Source organism: Agelaius tricolor, unplaced genomic scaffold (genome assembly GCF_023055355.1).
Source record: "Agelaius tricolor isolate 1412-34295 unplaced genomic scaffold, bAgeTri1.0.p SCAF_2, whole genome shotgun sequence".
Lineage (NCBI taxonomy): Eukaryota > Metazoa > Chordata > Aves > Passeriformes > Icteridae > Agelaius > Agelaius tricolor.
Genome location: NW_027269262.1, coordinates 64,574,673 through 64,591,625, shown reverse-complemented (window position 1 = coordinate 64,591,625; position 16,953 = coordinate 64,574,673). Strand labels below are relative to the sequence as shown.

Genomic DNA, 16,953 nt, shown 5'->3' with positions numbered 1-16,953 from the left:
GCCATTCTATGATTCTGATATGACATCGTAAGCAAAAATTTTCTTCTGTCCCAAATATGGCCTCCTTGACTAGCCAGCAATTCCATTTCTACTCTCTACACTGTTTTTCTGGCAGGAGTCTTAGTTAGTCCTGGTTTAATTCTTTTCTTCCTTTCCATGTCACACAAATAATTCTCCCTTTCTTCCCTCAGGACCTCTGAATCCCAATCCATAGCATCTTTTCTACACTGTACAACAAATCTCTGTACCTTGAGTCTGGCTCTTTTTTATACTGCAGTTATTTCAAACATCTCATCACTGCTGCACTGGTCTCTGCACGAACTTCCCAGTCAGCTACTCCCAGTCTCCTGTTCTCAGTTTTTCTCAGTTAATGTCTAATCTGTCTGTGTACTTCCCTAACTTGAAGTCTCAGTTTTTGAGGTCTCCTCCACACTTGTGTTGACTCAGTGCAATCATGGCTGTTACCCTTGTGCTTTTGGGGTTTGAATTCTTCAGTGTCTTCTTCCTCCTTGTGACAACTGCAGTCTCAGAAGAGTTATCCAAAATCACTTTTGCAGAACTTTGCAGAACTCCCATTTTAGGGAGACCCTTGTTTATTCCCTAGTGAGGAGAATCTAGCAGGGTTTAAACTGCTTAAACAAACTATAAAATGAACCTACATGGACTGCAATTTTGCAAATGCTCATAACATGTAGCTGGATTGTAGTACCATGTAGCTGGATTTTCAAGCCAATGGCAAACAGATTAAACATTCCCCTCATTGCCAGAATTATACAGGTTAAAGCCCAGAATCCTGATTAGCAATTCCAGACCAAATATTTAAAGTCTGGCAAAACTGTAAACAACTGAAAAAAAGTTGTTCAATGCAACCAACAGGCAAAGCAACAGTAGGTGGATTTACCAGCCCTGCTTGTATGAGAACATTTTAAGCGTAAAATTGTCAGCTGGTAGAAATCAAAAAAAACGAGTGACTTACAGTACCTCTGATTCATAGCAGGTGTATATTGAGCTGGTAAAATAACAAAAAAAAATTTCTATGTTTAGATCCTATGTGAGAAAGCATCCTTTATTGTTGTATTTTAAGTGTATCCACTCCCAAGCAGGGTTTATGGTCTTTGCTCTTCCCTCTAAAAATCTTTGTGCTCAACAGAGATAAGATGAAGCTGTGCATGTAAAATATGAAAATAAAAGATTAACTGGTTGAGGGAGAGTCTTTGTAAGGAGAATATCCATACTAATGCATTCTTTATTATTCACATTTCAAAGACATTTCTCAATAATTGTGGATGAATGCCATAAAACTACAGAGGGAAAAAAAGCATTTAGATTAGAGGTCAAAACTGGAACTTGGTATTTAATATCACAGAAAGACCTGTGTAGCTGAGAATTTCTTCCTGGAAATTAGTTTATCTTTGCCTTTCTTTTGTTTTGTCTGTTAAACACTGATTGCTTCCCTGTGAAATCCTCTGCTCATTGATTTTACCTTCCAAATTGTGAGCTGACATTCTGATAATCCCATATTTTAAGCCTTTCATTAGCAAATTTTCTTTTATTTGTATTTTTGTTGGCTACTATTCTCTTGTGTTAAGTATTAAAGTGCAACAAAAATGTCATGGTCACTGTTCAGAATTGTATTTCTAGAGAACACTTAACCTGGATTTGTACATAGAGAAAAAGATAAATTAAAATTATCCATTCTTGTCTCACAAAAAAAAAATAGGCATATTTATATTGAAAAGAAGATTTTTACTACTTCATTTTTGAAAAATTGGAGTGCAAAACATTTTTCTCAGAAGTTCTTTGTTCTTCTAACAGCCACAAACCAATGTGTATGAGCTTCTTTCTTTCATTGTAAGTGCAGCCAAGGCTATCACTCTACCCATATTTCCTGGCATAGCCAGGCTCCTAGAGTGATTGAAAAGAATGCCAGAAAAAGTCTCGCTCCAGTTCATGAAAAATTAAGCATGAGAACTTATGGAAGGGGAGGAGAAAATAATTTATAAGATTTACTAGATTTTTACTGACTCAAATCACCAAGATTTTTCCCACTTGCAGTCCTTTTTTCATATTATTCATGGCCTCTCATATACATAAATGCTCACCAGGACCAGGGTGCCATGAGCTCAGTGATCTGGCCAGGATCATTTGTACAAGGAGGTGCCAAAGGACTCTGACTATCAAAGCCTCACCACAACCCTGGGGTCTTTCTGATGAACAATGGCAAACCAATTTTTGCCTTAATGGGCTGGTCCTCAAAAGGTTGCAAATTACAGCCTTTAAAAAGCCTTAAAAAATCTTGATTAATTTTGCTGCTTTGTTTTTCTTTGGAATCTGTTTGATGTTGCAGTCTCTTTTCTCTGGGGAGCTAACAGGAAAAGAATTGTTGTGTGTGATATGTTGCACTCTTGCTGACATGCTCCTGGTGTATGGAGGCAGAACTTCACCGATCAGTCATCCATTTCTTATTTGGATGCAGGCCTTTTGGTCTTCAGGTGAGCAACACATTCCTCAATTTTACTGCTGGGAAGATCACCCTGGAAGCAATGACCTGGGGATAGTGTTTTCTGTGACAAATGGCGGACATTTCTTTTAACCCTTTTCTCCTGCTCTGGTGTTAAAGCACACAGGCATTTCTGTTCTTATTTCATTCGTAACAATCTTGGTGTTCCCCTTTAAAATTTCTGCAAGAGAAGAACAGAGTTTCTCTTCCACAGGGAAAAGGCCCATTAGGTGATAAGATATAAATCTAGTGGTCTATGTAGCACTCCCTGATATATTACTCTGGATGTCTCATAACTTGACATCCCTTTGTAATATTGTCAATAAGAATGGACTTGCAAATATGCAGCCCATCTCTCTTTTTTGTGCATCATACTAATTGTTACCATATTCCAATTAGTGCATTTACCTATTGGAAACCTTCAAACTCATCTGACTCTCTATAGATTGCTTTCAATTGTCAGATTGGAACTGGAGTAGCAGTTGTTTCCTTTCTGTAACTACTGCTCTTCATATGAATTATGAACACAGAAATAAAAGTCCATGAATTGATATCTTAGGTGCAATTTTCTTTCAAAATATATATTATAATAATACTTTTCAAAGACGCATCTATTTTTAATGCTGCCTTCTCTTTCTCTCCTCTTTTGTTAATTCCAATTTTCTATTCACTTTCTGGTAACTTTCATGCAAATAATGTTATTATGATATAAAATTAAAACTTTTCTTTCAAGAGTACCTCCATCAACAACCTAAATAGAAGAACAACAATCAGAAAACAATCAGAAAACAAATATCCATATCCTCACATATCTATTACTTAACCATAAGGCAATTTGAACAACTTTTGTTGGTACTTTTGCTCGTGTTAAGACATTTCATGATAAGTGTCTGCAGACTTTTGAGACAGATTTCTGCCAATAATTTGTGAGCACAATTTTATTTACTATACTGACTGAAATGAGTTTGAGGTATTCAAAACTTTTTCTCACAGTGGTTTTTATTTTGTTTATTTACTTGTACCCCAATATGAAAAGTGATGCAATCAAAACTACATTAAATTGAATTGTTTTTCCAAACGTTTATTAGTGAAAATTGAAATTTTATCCTAGAAGACTCTGTTGCCATGGAAAGTATGTCTATGTAAAAGCCAACTGCATCAGGAAGCTTCTAGGGATTCATTTATCCTTAGTGAGATTTTATTCCATCCCTTTTCCAGAGCAGTTTCCACTGATAACTGATACACTGTAAGGAAATGTCCAGAGGCATTGATTCCCCATGAGCTCCACCTAATGCTTAGAAAGAAAAATCCTCCTCCTCATCTTCAAACTGCTGCCTGGACTGTTTTCCTGATTCATCATTGCCCCTCCAAGGTGTAAACCACATCTGCAAAGGTGAAGGCAGACTGATTAAGTTTCTTTCACAGTTGTCACAAAATAATATAACTTGAATTTTAAAATCCAAAGATAAAATGTAATGCCTCAATGGAAAACAGCCTGTGCATCTTGAGAAAGACAACCTGGTTTTAAACATTATGGTTTGTGCTCATGGGTATTATGCAGGAGGTCAAAGGTCAAAATGTAGAAAAATATAGACTGCTCATTGGCTCTAGAACATGAAGAATTTATGAATATAACATCTGATGTCTCACATAAACTACATTTTCAGCAGCTCCTGCACCAAAACTTTGGTTTTTAATAACATCAATTTTTATTCATTCTTGGTGAACTTATCCTTATATCTGGTGCTTTTTCTGTAAAATATGTGCTGCTAACCTCTTGGGTCTTTAGTGTTCTCCTGTAAGCTAAAACCTGCTGACCTTAAATATGCTTTCAACTGTCTTGAATTTTTTGTCAGTTTCTCTCCATTGTTCCCAAAGGTCTGAATGTTAGACCAAAATATGTTTCCATACAACGAAACTGAGATAATTTAAATATTGTACGATGGCTTCTATTTTTTGATACTCAGCATTTCCCTGTTTACAGACTACTAAACTTCCAAATTCATGACTGGAAGCTGACGTTAAAACAATTTAACAAATGTACTTCCACTACTTTTCAAAACTAAAATACATTTATATTCCCTACATGACTTTACAAGAGACTTGCTTTCTTCTTGCAAGTTCCATCTTATTTTTACAAATATGAATGTTGTCAGTACCAGTTTAGTCTCTCTCTTTGTATGCAACTAGGAGCAAACCAGGTACCTTGGTGTACAAACCATTTCAGGATCCTGGGCACTGGTAACTACACACTGAAAGTTTGTTTATATAAAAAGTGTTCTGACATATGAAGAAACAGAGAGAAAAAATAGCTTGGCCTCAACTTTTATGCAGCATACAGAGCAGAAATATGAGAAATGTGATATATCACACTGAAATATCCTGATAGCCCTATACAGGGCTACATCCTTCCCTGCAGCTCTGTTTTATCCTTCTAATTGTTGTAAATGTTCCTGAGTTTTTTTCAATTTTTTTCAAATTTTACATATATATGTCTGTATTGATGGAGCTCTCACCTAATTAAATAATGCATGTTTCTCTAACTCACTTGTAACAGCACATGATATAGCAAAAACTAGGATAAGATACATGAGGAAGTCCACTAGCAACAGTCCTCATATGATGGTGATTTATTATTGAGAATTATTTTTTGAAATCGACCAGCTAACCAGATTTAACCCATTTAATTTTTTGCTCAATTGATTTTGTATTGTAGATTTTATGTCTTCTACAAGTGCAAATATATTATCAGTTACATTATCAATCACATTCATTGTCTTGCATGTGCTGTGTCCACAATGTATTTTTCCTTTAGAGAACTCTGGTCAGAGTTCCACTGCAATCATTACACTTCTGTAAAAGCTTCATGAATACATTCGAGTTGTTTGAATTGAGATTTTATGACTTTGTAAAACTTGATCACTTTGAATTTCTGAATTCCAAGTTCATTCATCTGCATGGATAAATCTCTATCAAGACAGATTGAAAGAGCTCTGATTTTAATTGGTTTGTCAGAATGGTGAGTGAGGCTTTTCAATGTTTTTTACAGAATGATACTCCAAGAGGAGATGTAGGATCTTCTTTAGTCAATCAATCTTGCTGCTTACAGAATTGAATTGAGTTAGATCTTAGGAGATGTTGAAAGGACTAGGAATCTAGACAGTTTCTGTAGAGGCTATAGAGTGCATGCTGACACTGGAGAACTGCTCGGAGACATCCAAGGTTTTGTGCTGAAAGCAGTATTGTCATGGTAGCACAGATTTCCACCTGAGTTAATTTCCTAATAAAAGGAGATTCTTTACTCTCTTCTGCACTGTGAAATACACACTCTTAATCTTTTTTCACTTGTTTTCTTATTGTTTGAAGAAGAAAATTCTTAGTGAGTTGTCAAGCTGGGAAAGGATAGAGTTCACCTTATTTTTTACAAGCCAGTAAAATAGACTCAGCTTAGCTTAAATAATCATTTAACCTAAATAATTTTACTTGGTCATTTATTTAACATTTTCAACACATTCATTTCCAAATGATAATATTTTATAAAATAAGCTGCTCAGAGGATGAGACAAAAGTAAAGATTCACGAATGGTGCTCCACATATGACAGGACTTAATTTCTTTATTGTTCTTTAAATTTAGTACATAAAATATTCTTCTTCATAGACTAAATACAAAAAATAAGTCTGTACTTCTAGAAAGCATAGCTTGCTATCAAGTCTTGTGCACCAGAAGACTTTTCTAAATGCTTTATTTTCTAAACAATATTGAGTACATTGAATAGTATATTTGAACAACATTTCTGATTCTTCCTATGATTAAAATCTACTCCGTCTGAGATCCTTGAAACAGTAGAGCTGTTAGCACCTTTTAGAACTTCATAATGGAATTTACATATATTAAATAAAAAAGAAATTAGTTCAACCAAGTTCTCAATTGTACCAGTAAAAACCATTTGAAAAGTATATTTTAAGAAGATGAATACATGGAAAAAATTGGTCATGGTATTTATCTGCCCACCTCTCTTTGAAAACTTACCTATAATTAACAGCCCAAATTGGAATGAGAAGTGTTGCCAGTATGAAAATATAACTTTTTCCAAAAAAGCAATGTGAAGTTTTAAATCTTCTCTAACACTTGAAAACTTTCTCCAGTTGTATCATAAATTAATGCAAAACATGAAAGATATGGGAAAATTGCACATGCTTGTCATATTGCATTGCCCTTCCTAGAAAAAATCCCTGTTTATAAAGCCAATTCACTCTATTTAAAATGTTTAGAGCTATCAAACCCTTTCACTGAGCGACCACTACTTCTCTATTTTTTTTCTGAAAACTTGTTCCTTGCTTAATCAAGCATTTAACCATAGGTCCAGGAACTTGACTTCAGAGACAGCATTAAGAGATTGTTAAAATATTGTAGTTACTCTGCAAATTATTATAACATTTATAAAAAATAAAATGTCACAGAATACTACAAGTATACTATTACAATACTTGTTAAAAGACCAGAAAATATAATTCCTTGTTTACAAAAAAGCCTCCAAATCCATTTGAAAACATAACACTGTATTTGCTCATTAAAGCTTTGTTTATTATTATTCTAAAAATGTTTTTATTGTCTACAATATTGTGTTATATCAACATCAGCTCTATCCTGAACACTTGGACGTGGCCACATAGAAGTTTCTGTTCTGAAGTAAGAGTAGCTTGACAGTTAAAATTAAAGAAAAACAAAACAAACAAACACCCAGAAAAAGCAAAACAACAACCCCTAAACAAACAAACAGAAAATAAACCCAAACAAAAAAAACCCCAAAAAACAAACAACAAACCAACCAATTTGTGGGTATTTTTAAGCCTGTCTTTGAGATTTCACCTTTGGTCAGGTTTGGCAATAATGTGTTTTTCATTCTTCTAGCACTGTGCTAGCTGGAACCTATTTACATGAACTGAAATCATTTTCTGAAAGCCAAAAGTGGGCAAAACATTAATTTAATTTCATGCTGGTTTAACATCTGCTTTGCAGAAATGATGAAGTCAGGAAAAAAGATAGCCTCAAATCCATGAGAGAGGCCCCTTAAACTACATTTGTTTGCATACTTTGGCTTTGTGAGAGTAAGTTTTAAAACAAGATTTACGGAACAAAAGCAACCTGAGCTGCAGTTAAACAAGATACATGGGGCTGCAGATGATGTTTTCTTGTGCAAGGCATTTAATTCTCACATAGTAGGTGTTGTTGATGGATATGTCATAGATCAGCACTTCTTGGATATTTGAGTGGCTGGAGAAGTTTAGAAGTATTGAAATTGGAACATTCCTGTGTTTCTCATGCCAAATCTGGTGTTATATTTAGAGACGGCATCATGTGCAAGAAAAAAATTGCAAAAGCTTCTGGAATTAATGACCTTGCCTGTTAACCCCCTGCAATGTTATAGCTATCTGGAATAAATATAGGATACTTCTTAGAATAAGCACTGATCATCTACTTCACATCAGATTTCTGCTTGTGAGGGCTGACCACAAGCCCAACAACATACAAGAAGTGGATTCTGGCACTCAGGAGCAGGAAGTATAACTGGCATTAGGATTGACAGGTCATGCTGAAAGAATTAGAGAAGGTTATTTTCAAGAAGCACAAAAAACTATTTCTATATAGTGACATGTAATATTTTTAACATAAATTTTGTGGGTACACCAGTTTATGCTTTGTTGCTGAATACAAATGCTGAAAACCTCCAATCCTCCAGTGTTGCCTTTGGGCAGGGGTTAGAAACAACCCTGTGGATTTAGCAAATCACCTTCAATGCCTTCTAGAATATAGGAAATTCACAGAGTTCAGATTTATGGGCACATATTTACCTCCTCAGCATGTGTTGGAATCAAGTTCTAAGTGTAGCTAAGGCAGAGATTCTTCACATAACAATAATTTTTCAGAGAACTGGGAAAGAGGACACTAAACACTAAGGTAACTACCAAACATTCTTGATTGCTCTGAGTCTCTACTACACAATCCATGCATTACAAAAACTGTCCCACCAAAAAGTGGGACTTCATTATATTTGGATGAGTTGCTTGGAAGGAAAAAATCTCTTCCCTCAATCTTCCAAAATTTTTGTGCTGCTTAACACCTTATAATGCCCTCAATGCTCAGCTGAGTGTTTCAAGGTCCTTGTGGGTAGATAATCTGTGTCTACTTTTCCAATTCAAAATGTTCTGCTTTCTGGAATGCCAAAATGCACTGAAAATTACATTTCTCAAATAAAACATGCATATCTCACACATGATAAACATCATAATTAAGGTTCGTATGTACCTTGAGAGAAAAAAAAATCATGTCCCTTAACATGCAAAATTCAGTACCAGAACATTTAGAATTTATTTCAAGACTTTAGATCCCCCTAAGGTTTACATGGCACACTGCAGTTCTGAGGAGTCTGGTGATAAGGGAACAGGACCCAGACAGCAGCACAGCACTGCTTTTTCATGGCTGGTAACTAGTGTTGGAATGTGAGAAGTGGGGTCATCATTGCACAGGGTCACCTTAGGCCTTTTGCACACTTACATCAGGCCCAAATGTTCCAACCATTGCTCTTATTTTTATACAAATGAAAATTGAAGGAACTTCAATAAAGCAATTGTTTTTTCAAGACAGTGACCAGAATGAAAGAATTCCTATAACTTGGGCATGTGCTAGGTCATATATTCTCTCCTGAAGTGCGGCAGTTGTTAATAAGTTGCTGTCAGTGTCTAGACTTAGCTTGTACAAATCAGTTTCTAGCTATGAGGTTTTATAGATTTTCGAAGTTCAGAGTCCTCAGGGTTGTAGTTTCCCACCTGCCCTTTCTTTATGCATCTTTTTAACAGCTTTGAAATTCAGTTATTGCATCTCGCAGTGTCCTTGCACCCTGAAAAAGTGGAAAGATACAAGGGAAATTTTTCTTTTAAGTATTTATCTCTCCATTATTCATTCTGAACAGTAATTTCACCGCCTGTAATTAGTTTTGCAAGAAAAGAATGTCTTGATAAAAGGAATATGTAGTGATTACATGACTTTAAATATAGTATCTGTCAGGTGGGGAGCTATCTGAGAGAACAAATATTTTCATGAGTTATGTGTCTTGGCTGTCTGGACTGTCTAAAAGATCTTTTCTATACTGGTAAACAACATTGCCCACTATGAATATATAAAACACCATGAAACAGACCTGCTTCCATAGTAATGTGCTTCTTATGGACAAAATCAGTCAAGAGCAGAGGCATCACTTTATAAACAGTACTACAACCTCATAAGTTACATATAATACAGTTCTCCCCTAAAAAAAGCTGGTTTTGCTTCTCTGCAGTCTGTACGTCACAAGATAAAGCCAAAGGTTCATATAGAACCATAAAAATATATTAAAAGAACAATGTATTTATTATCAAAACATATATATGCACACACATCTATGTTTCCTGTATTCATATTGGCTGTCTCTTTGTTGTCTTTATAAGACAATAAAACCAAGAATTCAGGATTTTAGACACCCACTATCCCATTAGAAAATAGCACACTGTGCAAGACAGAACCTAAATTTCTCCTGTGGCCAAAAGAAACCTTCAAGTTCTCTAGATTTAAAGTGACCTTAGAGCTTTAATGAAATGGGTTTTGTTTCCTCTTGAGGAATTATCAGTATCCTAAAACCATTTTACAACAAAACACAATATAACCTAGCTGGTGATCTCAGCTTTTTCTTTCTCTTTCTGCATCTCCTTTCTTCCACGTTTTCATTACTATAAATCCAGAGCATAGGAATAAACTGTGATTAATGTGTTTCCAGAGAGAGGACACAGCAGGATGAAAACAGCCACAAGCTTTTTTTCCCCACAGTCAATGTCCCACTTTCCTTGGTGACAGGAGGAAGTACATGTTCAGTGTATATGACTGCAATGTGCATTAGAACTGTGTGGGTTTTTTGACTCTTCTTGAGATCTGATGTGGTTTTTTTCATGAAAAACCCTGCAGGCATCTTGCCTGCAATCTTAATCACCTCCTCTCCCCTTCTAAAGCAGATTTCTTGCACCTATGAATTTTCTCATAAGATGATTTATTGTGCATTAAATTCCACTTTACTCCTAGTGTAAATTATACTGCCAACTATCTAAATGCCAGCTATCTTCCAAAACTTTGTCTTTTGGAGGCAGTCAGTTGTCTGGTCTGAATGCCTAAGTAATTTCTAAAGTATAATGAGTTTTGCTAAAGTTTCCTCAGGCAACTGTTTATTTCTATGATTTTAATTATTTAATTAATACTGCCTAAATTCAGTATCTATTAATGTATTTTAGAAGATCTAAAGGCTTGCAGTTAAATTTTTTTATGTCTTGTGGATGACATTGCGAATTTTGTTAAAAATTACAGCTAGCAGCAAGAGTTGGAATATCATTAATACAAAGCAGAAAACAACTGCTCTTAGAAAAAGATTCCTTCTGGATATATGTGCTCTGTATCTCAGCTCTAGGTCCCTCTATAGAGGCAAATAAATAAAAAGTACCAGAAGGTATGCAAATGAAACAAACTGACTAAGAACTCAGTGCTGAACCAATACTATTATAAATATACACATCTATCACACTTTTGGAAAAAAACCCAAAAAACTAATAGCATATCTGTAATTACAAAAGACAGGACAGAAATTGCAAATGAACCATCCAATACTGCTGACAATTACTAGTCCTGCTGCTGTAAGCAGAGAAGAGAGGTCTTAGTGAGGCTGTCAAATAAAAATTATTCTTCTTCTTTGGAATAAATGTCTCTTTCTCAAATCAACTCTTTTCATGTGAAAGGTGGCAAACAAAAGGACAACACCTATAGCCTCTATAGCCTGCAGCATACCAATATTCAGAATTCTATCAAGCCAAACTATGATGACCCACTCCTCAGCTGGTGAAGGCTCACTCTCACGCCATTTGACACCAATTCATCTGTCATTTCTGGGAACTGAGAAGGTATTTGAAAAAAAATCTTCAGTCATGTGCCTGGCCTGTCTTAACAGCCAGTGACTGGCTGAAGTCTGCAAACTATGCTCTACAGTCATTTGTTGGTGGCTAGAATGCTGAGCTGATAGATGACATCACATGACAGGTTATCAAGGGATATTCAATGTCTTCTAATGAATCCTCCCTCAGCTCCTTAGACTATCTACACAATTAATACTTAGGTTTCTTTTTCAAAAGCCACTTTCTACTTACTTTATACTTTAGTCATTTCACTGGATTTATTTGTCCTGGAATACATATTAAAGTGGATAGTTAAAAAGATAAATCAAAATACTCTATGAGAATTATTTATGGGTAGGTATTTATTTCCATGCTTCTGGCCTCAGCTTCCTATTGAGAATGGTGAACCTTGCTATGTCCTAGTCACAGTGATTATACTATCTACACAAATAAAAGGATAAACTTTATATTAAACTTCCAAACCTAAACTCAGAGGCAATACTAACTAATATGACTTTGGAAGGTGAAAAGCAATAAATAGCATGGTAGTAGACATTCTGGTATTTTAAAATTTTGCTACCATTGAATGATAACTGAATATACCGTATTAAGGTTTAAAATAAAAAAGGATTTCAGGGTTAAATATTTTACTTTAGAATGAAGAATCTTCCCTTGACAGAAGCACCAAAACAGCACAATCATGTGCACAGTAAGTTCTTGCTTCAAGGCCCAGAACTGACCATATCTGATTCATGTAAAGGCGTGAGGTAAGATCTGTGTTACAGAAGTTTTTCTTAGTGTTCTTCAGAGGTCTTCTCCAATAATGCCTCCAAGCATCATGTTGTTTTACTCTAAAATAAACTGATGCCCACAGATATCATAGCTAATATGCAGAACCTAGGAAGTTTCCATTTTTTTTCTTCTAAATAACAAGTTTATTCAAGTCTCCCATAGTGGTAGGTAATATTCGATGGTTCATTGCATAAGGATCTTCTATAGCTAAGAAACATTTTGAATGGTAGATTAGGCATTCTGTTTAATAGCCTAATAATAATATGTCATCCTGCAATAATCAGCATAAATGTCTGCTTTTCAGCTTCAGGGCAGTGATGGCAATAATTCAATGACAAGTATAGTTTAGTCTCACTGGAGCTAACAACTATTAGGAACAGAGAGCCTATTTATCTTTATTGCTTCAACTTGAGCCATACAAACTTGATGTATGATTCTGTCACAGGAAGCTCAGTGTTACCTACCAGTGCCACCAAATACTTCAGCTAAGGAGATAGTCTTGTTGCACATTCTGATGTACAGGGTATTTCTTTTGGTTATGGATCAGTAACCCAACAAGGTCTGACAGCAGGACAAAGTTTGTTGCAATGATCCAGGAACGCACTCATGCTATCATTTCCTTTAAAAACAAGATCTTTTTATGTGATTGTCCACATATTCTCTTTCCATTTACTATACCTGAATGGATATAAGTTGCTTTCTGTAATATTTTGTATCTACTTTCCTTCTTTTTCTGCTTCTTTCCTTCTTTAGGCCAAGGCATCACAAAATTCTGATTATGGATTTCCCCTCTGCACCTATTTAAACCCAGGCTCATCTTTCTGAATGTCAGTGATCAGAACTCTAGATCTCTGTCTCTTATGCTTGGCATACTGACATTCATATTGTCGCACTCTGCTGAAAATAGTTTGAAAATGTCTTAGTACAATAACAGAACTTTTTCAAATGCACTTTATTGATGATTCAAAGTAATTTTTACAGTTTTGTAATAATCCTCAATTTTTCTAATTTGATCAATTTCCTTTTAATATTTCACATGAAGTCCAGAGAACTCAGGTGGCTTACATTGTTCTTTTACAAAAAGTGAAATTTTATCAAGGAGCTGACTTGGTATAACATCCTTTGGGTGTGGTGCGTGTACTTCCATTTCACATGTACTGCCATTTTTCTGATTAGATTCATTAAAAATACCTGATATTAAAACTGATTTTTATGTGCAAGTTTCTTTCTTTGTTTTACAGAAAAGACTATCTGGTGTCTCATATTTTTGTACATTGTGGTCTTTTTGTTTTGATGCCCCTTGAGGAGGAAGATATTACATCTTCTTTAATCAGAGCTATTAGGGCTTTGCATTTGGTGAGTTTTGCCCTTAATCTGAGAAGGATCTCTGGGCAGTCAGAATTATTGGAACCACAGCTACTTTATAACATAACTGCCACAGGAAACAAAGAGGCTCTGATAGGAACAGAAATTTTAGTAAAGATTCCAGACATCATATTTTGCAGAGATAAGAGACAAGACTATATCAAGAAAGGCCTTTCCAAAGCAAAGAAAGGAAAACTGGCTAGGGAGATGGATTTCCAGCAATCTTTTAAAGCAAGTAAAATGTGTTTTTATTTTTATATTAAAATCTTCTTCCAGAAACTCACTTGGCAAATCTGTCAGTTGGGAACATCAATCTTCAAGTAACTGAAAGTTTTTTTTCACATTATGCTGGGCAGCAGGGACAGACACCATATAGCCACTCTGAATTGCCTTTAAAATAAGATGTAACTGAAACAGGTGATATTTGTTCTTCTCGAGAATGGACAAATAGCATTCAAGCCAATTAATGGTTTCATTCAGAATAACTGTACTGGTTTTGGCTGCACTAGAGTTAATTTTCTTCTCAGTACTAGATGTAGATGTGCTAGATGTAGACGAAAAGAGGTAGGGACCAACGTACTATTTTGTTTTTAGGATGCCAGAGTCTGAAGTAACTCTCTGTGTGAATCAGAGAAATTCCGAGCTTTTTTGTTAAAATTTACACCAAATATTTGTAGTTAAGAACATGTATTTCAATTTTCATGGCATTTTTTCCATCTGTAGCACTGTTGCCCCCTATTCAAAATACCCACATATTTTCATAACACTGAATCTAAAAAAAAAATAATTCTTCTTCTCTGCAGCATAACATCTTTGTATTAGATATTGTCAAGACAAGAGCATCAAAAATATACTTTAGGAAAAAATAATTTCCTTATTTCTCCATATGGGAAACATGAGAGATGTAACCTGGCTTTTAGTTCAACTCTTCCCCAGTCCTCCAGGCAAATTCACTGCATTCACAGAACTCCCCCTGCAGACTTGGTCTATCTACCTCTGGAGTGTTGCCATGTTCTAACATAACCACATGTCTTAAAAGGAGCTCCACCTTGAATAGAAACTGAAATTATAATAACAGTGATCACCATAATTTCTAATTTTCAGTCACAATCTGAAAAACGTTTGATTCTTTCTGCATTGCCTTTATGGTCCAGTTTCCATTCCCTCATTACTTTCTATAAAATTCTGGTTTTTTACTTCTGTCTGTCTATTATTAAAGTTCCAGGTTTTAACAAAAAAAGCATCTTATTGGCTCACCCGGATATCAGTGACACTTCAATGATTATGTTCAACATTAGGAAAAAACCACCACACTGTTGCTCTTTAACAAATCTACCTTCCAGTGGGATAACTTTTGTTTTTACAGTGCTTTTTAAACCACTAATGTCTGATGTTGCACTTCATCAGGTGATTTTTATATAAGTATTGCCTGTCAATGATGTTTTGTCAATGATGTTTTCCTTACTTATTGCAGGACCAGAATTTCAACATTATAGTACTGTTTTCACTATTTATTACCTCTTAAATATTTTGATTTTAATGAATCCTCTGATGTATTTGTCTATTTGATACTATGAAATGTTTTAAAGATTTTGCTCCTCAACTAAGCAGTCTGTATTTTTTCTCTTTCCTCAGGCTCTTTCTCAACTAATGACACCAGATGAGCCAGAGTATAGTCCCTCAGGATCTCTCAAGATGCAAAAACTATCACAGCATGAAAATTTCTGTAATTTAAATTTTCAGTTGATGTATAGTTCCTTGTTGTTGATTTTGAGTCCTCAGACATTAAACCTGTTGGTTATATTTGAACTTTAGATGATTATGGTACATTAATGCTTAACTTTTGACTCACCATTCAAAACTGAAATAAATTTTTCTTTTTATTTTCTTATTCATTATTATGTTACTTTTTTATATCTTTTAGGAAGAATATATTAAATTCATCACTCCAAATTCATTAGAAAACTAGTGAAACTACAAAACTAGTGAAACTACAAAATAAATACCGTCTATGAAATAGGCTCTGCAGTGTGGGTCATTGTTTTAATTGTAATTGAATTTTTATTATAACCTGATACCTATGAAAAATATCAATTATTGTTTCAAAAAGGTTAATATTTACATATATAAACATATCACAATCTATTATAGAATGATGGTCCTATTATTTTTCCACCAATTTCTCACTCATTCACAGTCTAGAATCAAGAACATGCTGTTCCATTTTTTGAGTCTCTCACAGCCTCGTAGATCACTCCTTTACAAATCTATGTGTGCAGGCACAACTTAAAGTTGAATTCAGGGCTATCTATGCATCCTATATCTCACACAGGTGGATGTTCTCCATTTCTTTCATTGTTTTTTGCCTGAGTGTGCAGGAAACTTAAAACAAATTGATGCTTGTGCAGGAAAGAGAAGAAATGGCAAAGCCAGGCTCAAAGCCAGGGACCAAAGGCAGAATGCTCATGAGTCTGTGCTCAGGGTTTCCAGCTCCTGAGCCTTCACTACCATGCAGTAGTATAGATATATATATAGATATATATAGATACAGTTCATATGGAACTGCTCTGGGTGGAGAATGTAAAGTGTTACACCCATCAGGGAATAGGTAACTCCAAGACTTACAGTTATTGCAGACTATTCCCAGCAAGGCAATACTCTGATGGTTCATTTTAGGTGAATGAATTTTTCAAGTAATCCTTATGTAGTCTCTCAAAAACAATTTTGCAGGGTATTTAGAAGCACACATCAAGGTTCCCAAAAATGTCCCTCAAAACCTTTTCCTGATAAATGCTCTTAACTCCCTGTTTGGAAGAATAATATTCTAAACATGACTTCCACAAGCTGCCTCAAAATCAAGCCGGCTTTCTATAACTTAAGATAATCTGTTCATGAAAACCTGCTTTTTGAGATTTAATGTTTTCAGCCCCAATGAGATAACTAGAACTTCAAGAGTTTTAACACATATAACAGATTTATGCAATATTTGATGCCATTCCTTAGTAGATAGCAGTTTTTTGAAAGAGGGACATCCTTCATATTGGATGAGAATTGCATAACCATGGCAGAGCAGCTCTTACTACCCACAACTTCCTAGACTCTGACTCTTCCAGTAAACCATTAGCCATACCAGAAAAATACTACATTATTACCTTGGCCACTTTCTATAAAATAAGTTTTCTTTCAAAGCTTTAATTTATTAAAAACTATCTATTATTTAAATCAGTAATAGAAGTGGTCTTCACTGTAACAGAGAGTATTAGTCTCCTCCTGTTAATAGCTTTGCCAAAGAAATGAGAAACATTCTTCTCAGGGCAGGTCCTATCCG

General features: G+C 35.1%; 1 long non-coding RNA gene across 1 annotated transcript in view; it reads left to right on the top strand.

The window, feature by feature from the left end:
- The window catches only part of LOC139600794 (uncharacterized), a 28,595-nt gene extending 13,079 nt beyond the window's left edge, over window positions 1-15,516 (top strand). The window contains exon 2 of the long non-coding RNA XR_011682668.1: window positions 15,261-15,516. This is a non-coding gene — a long non-coding RNA (uncharacterized lncRNA). The remainder of the gene's footprint in view (window positions 1-15,260) is intronic.
- The last annotated feature ends 1,437 nt before the right edge of the window (window positions 15,517-16,953 follow it).